The sequence below is a fragment of the Syngnathoides biaculeatus genome, chromosome 20, assembly GCF_019802595.1.
Source record: "Syngnathoides biaculeatus isolate LvHL_M chromosome 20, ASM1980259v1, whole genome shotgun sequence".
In the NCBI taxonomy this organism is placed as follows: domain Eukaryota; kingdom Metazoa; phylum Chordata; class Actinopteri; order Syngnathiformes; family Syngnathidae; genus Syngnathoides; species Syngnathoides biaculeatus.
This window is the reverse complement of record NC_084659.1, coordinates 3328612-3341446: the sequence shown is the minus strand read 5'-3', so window position 1 is coordinate 3341446 and position 12835 is coordinate 3328612. Positions and strand designations below refer to the sequence as shown.

At 45.2% G+C, this 12835-nt stretch overlaps 1 long non-coding RNA gene across 1 annotated transcript; it reads right to left on the bottom strand.

The window, feature by feature from the left end:
- Positions 1-519: 519 nt before the first annotated feature.
- On the bottom strand, positions 520-12520 carry LOC133493648 (uncharacterized). Its single transcript, XR_009793076.1, has 5 exons — positions 12184-12520; positions 3193-3414; positions 3026-3107; positions 2756-2920; positions 520-1011 (listed from the first exon to the last, which is right to left on the bottom strand). It is a non-coding gene; the product is annotated as an uncharacterized LOC133493648 (long non-coding RNA).
- Positions 12521-12835: the final 315 nt, after the last annotated feature.

The following is a 12835-nucleotide window of genomic DNA, read 5'->3' as shown; positions in this document are numbered from 1 at the left end:
TATGGCGACCACTTGGATGTCGAAAGAGATTTCCAAAACTTAGATTCCGCTTATCCGCCGGACTAATTGGGAAAATGTCCTGTCCGACTCTCCACTTAAAGGGTTCAAGCTTCCCCTTTACCCCAGCCGACTAACGCCGTGTAGGCCAGGGAATGGGAACTTTCTCAGCCGGTGTCGAGATGAATTCGCATAGGTGTGCTAACTGCCTTTAGTTTTACGGAGACAATCTGGTCTGCCCTCACTTATTAGCCCTTATTGAGTAACCATACAGAGTAAAAGGATAGTAAAGTGATCGCTATGTTTTTACAGCAGCTTCATCTCTTATGAATCAATAGTCTATCTAGTAATCTAGTAAATTTAACAATCCTTGTTAGGATCGTAGGGATTTGTTTTTATATTAAGCCGGAGTATTATCAATAAGGTGGTTTTAAGGATGTTTATTACGACTAGATGTTATTAATGTCGTCGACGTTCATTCATTAAAGAGGTTGAGTGGTTAGTATGAGACAACTCATATAAGAATGACGACAGTTGGGAGTGAAATTAAGATATTTAATAAAGTGATGGTCAAAAAGTAGAATGATAATATGACAGCATGGGTAAATAATATGAAGTAAATAACAGTAAGAATATCATATGAAAAGAAGTGAAAGTACTTAAAAGCATCAGATCAAATAATTGAAATAAAAATAAAGGTTGTTAAAATAATAAAAAGTAATATATCATATAATAAGTATATGTTTTTGAGTGAGCTTTAAGGGGTGATCAAGTCCTACGGAGCCCGAAGCCCAATTTAATTAAAATGTATTTTCGGGATAAGGGAATTTCTTAAACCGTTACCTATTAACAATTAACTATTTGAACAGCCAACTAGCCCTTCTTCCCGTCCAAGTAATATCGACAGCATTACCCTATAACTATATTATGATTGTAGTGTCCATACCACAAGGAAACAGCATCTTGTTCCTGTTAGGAACATCGGGCCCAGTATGAGGTTGTCATTTTGTAATTCTGAAAATACACCAGAATAAGAACAAAAGTCAATGTTAAAGTAGCAATAAATAGCATATTTAAAGAGCGGGTGACATCCCTATAAACATTCTAAAATAGATATTGTCATGAAAAATACATATAACAGTATTCACTTCAATGGCTATACAAAAAAAAAAAAGTGAGCGGAGAGCGCGTCATCCATGCACAAAGTTGCGCAATTGAGTGTCCCTCGACATCCAAGTGGTCATCATATTAGTCGCGTCATCTGTCCTTGACGTCAACGTCACTTCCATCGTTGAAAACGCGCAGTGGCTGCTACTATGGAACCCGAACAACAGAGATATTCGCATTTTTCCGACGCCCCTTCTGACACAGAAGCTCTTTTCGAAAAGGACACCACACAACCGAGTGAAGTTACCGGGGCAATATTACACTATTGTTTCGAGCCCTCAGGGCAATATTACACTATTGTTTCGAGCCATATTCAGATCACAGCCAAATCGCATCCCCGTCCGATCCATTTCCGTGGCGGAGATGAGCCATTGCGGCTCATCGCAGCTGGCCGGTGTGGCTTATGACAGAGCCGAGCGGTGCTGTTTTAGGAGGGTGTTCACAGATGCCGCAGTACTGAGCAACACAGTCGAGCCGGGGCGCTTTATGTGCGCACGCGACTGAGCAACGCATTCTCGGCTGGGTTCTTCAGAGCTGCCCCCGTTGCAAAGCCCGACGCGCAGCCTCGCGGAAGAAAGTTACCGGGGCAATATTACACTGTTTCGAGCCCTCAGGGCAATATTACACTATTGTTTCGAGCCATATTCAGATGATATCCAATCATGGCCAAACTGCCTCCCATCCGATCCACTCCCGCGGCGGAGATGAGCTATCGCGTCTCATTGCACCCGGCCGGTGTGGCTTATGACAGAGCCGAGCAGTGCTGCTTTATTTAAAGTCGAGCCGGAGCCCTTTATGTGCACACGCGACTGAGTAACGCATTCTCAGATGGGTTCTTCAGAGCCGCTCCCAATGCAAAGCCCGACGCGCAGCCTCGCGGAAGATGTGATCGCCGAACGCCGTGCTATATAAGGAGGGGGTGGAGCCGAGCTATGTTGCAGGGTGAGTGAGACATTGTTGGCTGGGTGACACGCATATCGACACATTTCATACGCGGATATTTTGTTACGTTATGAGAGAGACCGATTACGTGGTCCGCCCCAAACTACTATTTTTTTTAGTAGCTGTATGCGCACATCAACACATTTCATACGCGGATCTTTTGCTACGTTATGAGAGAGACCGATTACGTGGTCCGCCCCAAACTATTTTTTTTTAAGTAGTTATTTGGAACCCACCCACGAAGCTCTCGTCCTTTGCACCCGTGCAATCCATTTTTCACAACAAACAGGGTCTCTTTCAAACTCATGAAGGGTAATTCCATTCTCCTGAGTGTTCAAGCAATGTCCAGCAATGCAATGAGCCGGCATTTTGGCTAACATGAAGGAACAACGAGCTACCTTCGCGGAGGTAAAACTAATGGAAACAAACGAGTCCACGAGGGTGCGCCACTGTCCTTTACGTCACTTCCTGCTTCTTCTCGACAACAAATTCCTGAGAGGATTTTCATGGCGGGAGTTACAAAAAGCTGTATATGTCAAAATCATGTATTGTGGTGAAAAAACACATCGGACCATATTGGCTGTGGGGTTTTCATTAATAATATACCAAAAATCATCCGTTTGACGACACTTGAGCTTTAACTACTCACCAAGAAAGGAGGTTTTAAAGTGTCTTTGCCACATCCATTATTTTCATCTGTCCCTCTGAATATGGACATTTGACCTTGATCAATTGAGGCACTCGGTCCTGAGCCTCAGTTGTTTGCCAGAATATCTTCCCTCTTGATTGGGGGCAGAGGAGACGACAACGCCATCTGGAGACACCCCAAGGACCCCCGACTCGTGAAGCCAGATACCTGAATAACTTGAACTTGATATTTTTGATGCATACAAATGATGTGGAAAAAAACACAACACACCAGTTGATACTGTTAAGAGTTGCAGGGCATCAGTTTCATGGGTGATCCCCCTTGAGTGCTTCCAAATTGTACCGGACAGTTTCTTATTCAATGACATCATTGGGATATAAGCAAGGAAATCTCGATTGTCATGTTATTCCTTTTAAGATATGTTGATGACAACTTACCAGCTTCTTCGTGCTGCTGTTAGTATTTCGCCTTCTTATCACCGACCACATGAGATTTTTCCTCTGTCCAGAAGTCGCTTCTGCAGTCTGTTGTATGACTGTAGGTGACACAACAAAAGCCGTTCTCCACTTTAATGTAGTCAGGACTGACCAGTAGATCCTCAACTACAGCAGCAGAAGGTTTAACATCCGTTGATTTTGGATCAAGTATCCACTTCAAACCTGTAAATGAGAAAAAAAAAATATATACAAGTATGATATTATCAATATATTCTACATTTAACCGTCGGTAAATACCACAGCTGTCTGAATTTTTTAAGCTAAATTTCTATTGATACTGTATAATGCGTGTCATGTACCAGCGGTGCGGGTGCGGACCCAAATACAGGACTCCCTAAGGCATGATGTTCAGTGGATTTTATTATAAACGAAAGTTGTGCACGACAATGCAGTCCACGAAGCTAGGATCCAAAAAAACAGGAAACAAAGTCCGAACACTATGAGGCAAACTAAGGAGCATAAAAAAAACGTGAAATGACTATGATGGCACAGGCTTGCTATGACAAAGGGTTGCTCTACACGAATCTTGCAATTTACGCACAGTAGCGGAGCAACCCAGGATGCGGTGAAGCATACACAACGAACTGGCAAATGCCAGTGACAAAATTCCAACTTAAATACATGGTCTAATTGCAGTGCCTCACGTGACACAGCTGTCACCGACAACAGGTGTGAAAGCGCTCAGAGCGGTGGCCAGCCCACGACCTTCATGGCCATGGTCCAGCTTTGCACATGACAATACGTGTACCAATAAATCTGCACAACTTGGATAGTTCTTGATGCAGAAAAGACACGATCTGTGGCATCAAATTGTCTTCTCGGTCCTCTGTGCATGATTTAGCCATCCATTTTCTTAGCTGTTTATCCTCACGTGGGTCGCCGGAGAGCTGGAACCTATCCCACCTGTCAACGGGTAGGAGACAGGGTACACCCTGAACTGGTTGCCAGCCACTCGAAGGGCACATCGAGACAAACAGCCACACTCACAATCACACATAGGGGCAATTATGGAAGTAAATATGTGCCACCAGGATTTGAATTGAAAATGCCACTAAAAAAAATTATGTTGTAAAATTCACAGTGTTACTTCAAAGTGATCACATTTTCAATACTTGTATTTCAGTTGAACTTTTCAATGTTAACAAGTTGTCCATTGTCAAATTGTCAAGTGTTCAGTCAAATACAGTGTTCAGTGTTAAAACCTGAAATAACTCTCCCTTTTAACACTGAATTCATACAGTAAATTTCATACAGTAAATTTCAGACAGCGAATTGTAGCCAGTTGAATCTCAAGAGAATATTCCATTTCAATTTTGAACGTTGAATTTTTTGAGGTGCTAAATATGTTAACATTGTAATGTTAAACGGAAATACAGCTATTGAAAATGTGATCACTTTGAAATAACTGTGAATTTTACAACATAAAAATTTCAGTGACATTTTTAATCCTGGTTGCACATATTGACTTCAAATCCTGGTGGCACATACAGTGACGAAAATAAGTATTTGAACACCCTGCTATATTGCAAGTTCTCCCACTTAATTATCAGGGAGGGATCTGAAATTTTCATCGTAGGTGCATGTCCACTTTGAGCGAGATAATCTAAAAAGAAAAATCCAGAAATCACAAAGTATGATTTTTTAATGATTTATTTGTTGTGATACAGCTGCAAATAAGTATTTGAACACCTGAGAAAACCAATGTTAATATTTGGTACAGTAGCCTTTGTTTGCAATTACAGAAGTCACATTGTTTCCTGTAGTTGGAACACACTGCAGGAGGGATCTTGGCCACCGCACACAGATCTTCTCTAGATCAGACAGTTTTCTGGGCTGTCACTGAGAAACATGGAGTTTCAGATCCCTCCAAATATTTTCTATTGGGTTTAGGTCTGGAGACTGGCTAGGCCACGCCAGAACCTTGATATGCTTTTTACGGTGCCACTCCTTGGTTTTCCTGGCTGTGTGCTTCAGGTCATTGTCATGACCAATCTTTAATGCTCTGATTAAGGGAACGAGGTTTTTCCCCAAAATCTCACAATACATGGCCGCAGTCATCCCCTCCTTAATACAGTGCAGTCGTCCTGTCCCATGTGCAGAAAAGCACCCCCAAAGCATGATGCTACCATCCCCATGCTTCACAGTAGGGATGACCACAAAAGTTTCTCCCATGACTCCTCTGTATCATCCAAATGGTCTCTGGCAAACATAAGACGGGCCTTGCATGTGCTGGTTTAAGCAGGGGAACCTTCCGTGCCATGCATCATTTCAAACCATGACGTCTTAGTGTATTACCAACAGTCACCTTGGAAATGGTGGTTCCAGCTCTTTTCAGGTCATTGACCAAGGCCTGTCGTGTAGTCCTGGGCTGATTCCTCACCTTTCTAAGGATCATTGAGACCCCACGAGGTGATATCTTGCATGGGGCTCCACTTCGATTGAGATTGACCGTCTTGTTTAGCTTCTTCCATTTTCTAATTACTGCTCCAACAGAGGACCTTTTTTCACCAAGCTGCTTGGCAATTTCTCCGTAGCACTTTCCAGCCCTGTGGAGTTGTACAATTTTCAAGTTGACTGTTGGTAATACACTCAGACGTCACGGTTTGAAATCATCCATGGTACGGAAGGTTCCCCTGCCTAAACCAGCACATGGTCAAGGCCCTTCTCGAGTTTGTCAATGACCATTTAGATGTTACAGAGTCGTGGGAGAAAGTTGTGTGGTCAGATGAGACCAAAATGGAACTTTTGGTCATAATTTTACTGTGATTGGAGGAAGAATGATGAGTTCCATCCCAAGAACACCATCCCTACTGTGAAGCATGGGAGTGGTAGCATCATGCTTTGGGTGGTGTTTTTCTGCACATGGGACAGGACGACTGAACTGCAAACAAAGGCTACTGTACCAAATTTTTCTCAGGTGTTCAAATACTTATTTGCAGCTGTATCACACAAATAAATTGTTGAAAAAAACATCATTCATTGTGATTTCTGGATTTTTCCTTTTAAGATTATCTCTCTCACAGTGGACATGCACGTACGATGAAAATTTCAGACCCCTCCATGATTTCCAAGTGGGAGAACTTGCAATATAGCATGGTGTTCAAATACTCATTTTCTTCACTTTAGCAGATAAGCAGCAATCAAATCACTAAATATGATGCTGAATGCACTCTCTGGTTTTGGCTTCCTTGCATGACTGTTTTCTCTTTCCGGTACCGTGACATCACACAAACTGAACATTTTGTTAATTTTGCTGTTGTGTGCTATTGTTCATTTGTTCCCGTCTTTGTCCTTATTTGTTGTCATATGATTGAAAAAGATCACATGAGTTTATCACAGGGGTGTCAAACTCATTTTTGTCACCTGCCACTTTGTAGTTATGGTTTCCCTCTGAGGGCAGTTATGAACCCATAAAAATCGCCTCGTCATATTTACACATTAAAATTTATGAACTCATTTCAGAATTTGAAAAAAACTATTTTCAACTATAGATGGTGTTTGATCGCACAAAAATGTTATTTATGATTTGAAATTTTGGGACAGATTTGAACAAGAATCATGGAACTTCCAAACTCTGTTCTGATTCCTTTGAACTGGCAAGTTTTGCGACAGTATCGGATCCACAAGTGTAGTTAACCAGAGGCTGAAAGCAGATGCAGTGCCAACAATTTTTTTCCTATGGCCATCAGGATGTCGACTGCCAGCACCAGAACTAAATCTTGCTGCCACCATGATGCAGCACCAAAGTATTAGGGGGGAAAAAAACAGTACTTCTCAGTACTGTCATCTGTATTTTTGCCTATAGGTCAAGTCAACAGATAGATGGCAAAGATTTTGTGTGAGGCGTGTGATAAAACTACTTCAACAAGGGGAGCACACTATACTGGAAGGTTGTGCCGTGTCACTAAAACGTATGGGAGTACATAATATTTATAGCTGTGCTAAAAAAAATATTGGCACACCTGGGATGGCATGATTTCAAGCCATAACTGTATAAAAATACATACTGTCACTTGGAGCCAGTATGGCCACTTTTTCAGTTTTACAGCTGCTATTTGGCTACTCCTGTTCATCACTGAGGAGGAGGTTACTTTCGGCTTGTCCCTTTCGGGGTCGCCACAGCGTGTCATCTCAGATGAACGCACATATATCTTTGGCACAATTTTTACGCCAGATCCCCTTCCTGACGCAACCCTTCTCAGGGAGTGGAGGCCACAACCCCTGGTTTACCAAACCAGTGCTCTAACCACTGAGCTACGGGGCCTCTCCTTGTTCATCACTGTCAGGTTTAGAAAACTGTCTTCTCCCATTACGCACTGCCGCTATGTGTTAATATGGTTGACATTTGTACAAGATCTGAGAGGTTGCATCGGAGCAATGACAACGTTCCATCCCTTCAGAGGTACAACGGGAACGGCGAACCGCGGACAACATATCGCTGACAAGGAAGAGAAGAAAAAGAAGCTGTGTCCACATGGTTTCAAACCAAGGAAATTTCGCATGTGAGGCAAACATGATAACCACCATCCGATGGAAACTGCTGCAGCACTTATAACCAGAGGTGAACTGGGACTGATTGACAGACAAAGATGCATAAAAATAATAACCACGTACAAAAGAAACTGTGCCACATCTACGATCGACATCCAGGAGAAAGAAGTCATCAGGTCTTCATAAGGACATTTGGAAAGAGAAGAATCCTCTTTGTTGTCATGAACATGTATGCATGTAAACAAAATTTGTCCTCTGCATTTAAATCATCATAGTGAACACACACACACGCACGCACCCACACATCTATCTTCTTACCCGCTTATCCTCACACGGGTCACGTGAATGGTTGAGCCTATCCCAGCTGTCAACGGGGAGGAGGGAGGGTACACCCTTAACTGGTTGCCAGCCAATCACAGGGCACATCAAGACAAACAGCCACACTCACAATCACACCTATTTAGAATGTCCAATTAATGTTGCATGTTTTTGGGATGTGGGAGGAAACCGGAGTGCCCAGAGAAGACCCACGCAGGCACAGGGAGAACATGCAAATTCCACACAAACGGGTCTGGGATTAAACCAGGGACCTCAGAACTGTGAGGCCAGCTGAGCCACGGTGCCGCCCTACAGTAAATATCTGGATTTCATGATGAATGTACAGCAAATCCACACCACCCCTGAGCAGTCAATTCCGGTGCAGTTACGCTGAGTCGATGTTGACAATATACGGCCGTCGCTTTTTAGCCAGCGGAGCGGCCTAGCCCGGCTGGCCTGCTAATTACGTCGGGCAACGTCCATCCCAACCTGGGACCTTCGGACAACTGTTCCATCTGCAGCCGCTATGTAAATTACAACTTCGTCTTGTGTTCATTGTGCCAAAACTGGATATCCACCTGTGCTGTTCCGGCCTGCCAAACCTTGGATCCTACTGTGACGACTACGTCGGTCCCTGTTGCAACACTGCGCCACTCACGCCGCCGCCTCTGCCCAGCTCACAACCTGAGTCATTCAACGTCTGCCAGATAAACATCAACGGCCTCAAGGTCAAGAAAGACGAATTCTCTGCCTTCCTGGCAGCCAAGGACATCCATGTCTGCGCCGTTCAAGAGACAAAGCTCACCGCCAAAGCCAAGCTAACGGCAATCGGTGACTACACAGTCATCTGCTGCAACCGCCAACGAGGCGGCGGCCTGGCGTTCCTGGTTCGAAACAACATCAGCTACCACCACATCTCGACCCCTCAATCGATCGCCGTCGCCTCGGGAACATCGTCGATCACAATCCACATCTACGTGCCTCCTCAGTCGAGCTGCACTGCAGGGTACACTCCGTCGCTCAGCCACCTGCTGACCACCGACGACATGGTTGTCGTTGGTGACGTCAACGCACACTCGCCCCTGTGGCACAGTGACCTGCAGGAAGACACCCGGGGTCGCACACTCAACGACGAAGTCGAACAATCGTCCTACGGCGTCCTAAATGAACACACGCCAACACGTGTCGTGGAAAACTGTTCGTCCAGGCCGACATCGCCATGGCCATTCATGGAGTAAAGGCCAGCAAAGCCCTTGGACCCGACGGCGTGTGTGGTGTCATGCTCAAACACACAGGACCCGTCTGTCACAGCTACTTGGCCGAACTGTTCAGCCACTCGCTTTGGTCATCCATCGTTCCTTCCATCTGAAAAGTCGGCACGGTAATCCCTCTGCTGAAACCTGGCAAACCACCAGGTGAGAGCAAATCATTTTGATCCATCACCTTGCTCTCCCCGGTGGCCAAACTGCTCAAAAGCCTCTTGCTCCCGACGGTTGTACAACATCTTCCATCAGCGCCTTCGCAACATGGCTTTAAAAAGAAGCACAGCATAACCACCGCGCTCCATACCATCTCCGCCCAAATCGCAGACGGATTGACCATGTCGAAACCTCATCGCTGTACCATGGCCATGGCCCTGGACTTGTCCTTGGCTTTCGACACGGTCCGCCACGCGACACTCGTCAATTAGATCTGACACTCGACGCACCCAAACTACGCAAAAGGCTGGCTTGCGGGCTATTTGAGTGGTCGTCAGGCCTTCATCAAGTTTCGCGGCGCCACCAGCCGCCACCATCGCGTCAAACAAGGTGTCCCACGGAGCAGCGTGCTGTCGCCTGTTCTGTTCAACTTGTACATCAGCAGCATGCCAGCACTGCCACCCAGCATTCGCATCATCTTGTACGCCGACGACACGACAGTGCTTGTATCCGGCCCGATCGTAGACGACCTCGTCGTCGCCCTGAACGCCTATTTGCCTCGCTTTGTAGAGGTCTTCACGAATCATAACCTTCAACTGTCGGCGCCAAAATCAACTGCAACCCTCTTCACCAACTGGAACGCCAAATTCAACCTCGACCTTGGAATTCAAATCTCCGGCAACGCGATTCCAACGGCGAACCAGCCGAAGCTGCTTGGTGTGACTTTCGAGACCCGTTTTACGTTCGCCGCACACGCCAAGGACGTCAAGTCATGGCTTCAAGGCGGAGTCAATGCCCTGAAAGCACTCGGTGGCGCCTCCTGGGGTGCCAACAAAGAGGTGCAAGCCACCAGTTACAAAGCCATCGGACGGCCCCTGATCAACTATGCCGCCCCGAACTGGTCACCGAACCTAGCCGACAGCCATTGGAAGGAACTTCGGGCCAGCCAAAATGCAGCCCTCTGCTGCGTCACAGGCTGCCACCTGATGTCTTCCACCGACCACCTGCACGTTGAAATCAAGAACCTGCCCATCCGTCAACACAACGAACCGCTGTCTCGGCAGTATTTGCTTCAATGCCATCGACCTGGTCCGTCGCGTCAGACCACAGCGTCTTAAAATCTACGACGTCACTCGTTGACAAATGGACATAGACCAGTTTGTCGGTACCAACGGACGGCTAGACGACCACCAATATAAGCGCAGACTTACTGAACTCCACATATCGGCTGTCACCAACACCTTGGCTGGCCTCCAAGCCAAACATCGTCCTTGGGAGCTACCCGCCTCCAATTCACAACGACGAACGGTCTCTGTCTCGGGAAGGATGCTCCATCCTCGCCCAACTGCGCTCGGACTTCTGTCACCTGCTGAACAGCTACAACCACCGCCTCGACGACACAGTTGCTGACGTCTGCCCGGACTGCGGCACCGGGCCACACGATACGCAGCACCTGTTCAACTGCCTGGCGCGCCCTTCTCCGTTCACGGCAGAAAATCTATGGCAGCGACCGACCGAGGCGGTCACTTTCCTATGGCTATAACGCTTTCACACGATTGTCTACGTCGACACAGCAACACTGTCACGCCAGCTATTATCAATCAACAACAACGACAAATATCTGACAGTCAATGTTTAAAAAAAAAAAAAAAAGAAAAAAAGTGCAGATCAGACAATACAAATTTGGTCTTTTGAGACTGCACTGTGGGACTACTGCAACAAAATCTTATATTCCAATACCACCTTATTTGTTTCATTGGGCATTATCTTGTCAACTCAAATGCGACTCGTGATCGTGGGGATTACAACAGTGGATCGCTATGACATAAGAACAAAATGGGAGGAAAAAAAACATGTTGGTGGTTCGTGCAAGTCTTGTCGGGTCAGTTTCGGTATGGGGAAAAGACAATTACAATACAGTCATTTAATTACAGTAAGTTAGCACCCATTATTTTTGTCTTGTTGTAATGTTGATTTGACCTGAAGAACACAGACCAGTAAATTCAAACCTTTGAGTAAAGGCACATATTTTACAATTGAAAAATCTCACGACACACCTACAAACAAGAATGTCATAAAAAGTGGATGCATTAATTTCTGTATTCATTTACTGCCATCAAATATAAAACCATGAATTAGTTCTGTCGGTAACCTTACATAACTGTCATAAATAAATGAACAAAGATACATGATTGTAAATATATATTATATCCAACCATCCATTTTCTTCACCGATTATTCTCACAAGGGTCGCGGGGAGCACTGGAGCCTATCCCAACTGTCATTGGGCAGGAGGCAGGGTACACCCTGAACTGGTTACCAGCCCATCGCATGGCACATCGAGACAAACAGTCGAACTCACAATCACACCTTGGAGCAATCTAGAGTCTCCAATTAATGTTGCATGTTTTTGGGGACGTGGGAGGAAACCAGATTGCCTGGAGAAAAGCCACACAGGCACGGGGAGAACATGCAAACTCCACACAGGCGGGTCCAGGATTGGGGGACCTCAGAACTGTGAGGCCAACGTTTTCCAGCAGCGCCTATATAGCACCGCCTCACCAAATTACGATAAAAATAATAACAAAAATCAACGACTCGACAATCGAGAATATTTCACTCTCAGACGAAGCCGAAAGAATTTTGTTGGTGGTGTGTTTTTTTTTTTTTTTTTTTTTGCACACTCAGTTGTGTCAATCCTTACCAGTCGGTGGCGGAAAGAAGACAACATCAGGTTTGATTTTTGATGAGAGAAGTGTTGATCACAAACGCGTCTCTTTGTTAGCAAGCTAAGCTAAGATAGGACGAGAAGCTTTATAGTACACGAAACGACTCCAACCGGCCACGAATAATGCACGGATGACGTTTAAGTCAACTAAATTATTGATCGGGGACGTCCCGCGTTGAGGATCCACAACATTGAGTCCAGATTCAGGAAGTTTTACTCAAGCCGATCGAGTCTCCCACCGTAAGACCAGGAGGGGGGAAAAAAGATATGAATTACCCACCGAACCTTGAGCCACAACTATATAAAGTGCCACAAATATTTAAAGCAACAGACCACCGCTGCTGCCCCTTCAAAACAAAAGGCAACCTTCAGGATATCGCGTTACAACATTCACCGTGATGTGTCACTGTGCTAGTTTTCTCTCTTAGTGCAGCCCGTTTGGGGATCTTGTTGCTTTAAATATTTTTACAGTAAAGGATCATGGGTGATACATCGTCTTTCACTTCTGGCCATGTGGGAGAAAAGATCGTGTGTTAGAAAATCTTCCTGAATTTCGACCAAATATTGTGAATCCTCGATATTCGACATCCCCGATCACTGCTTGCGTGCATTAAGATCGTCTAATCAT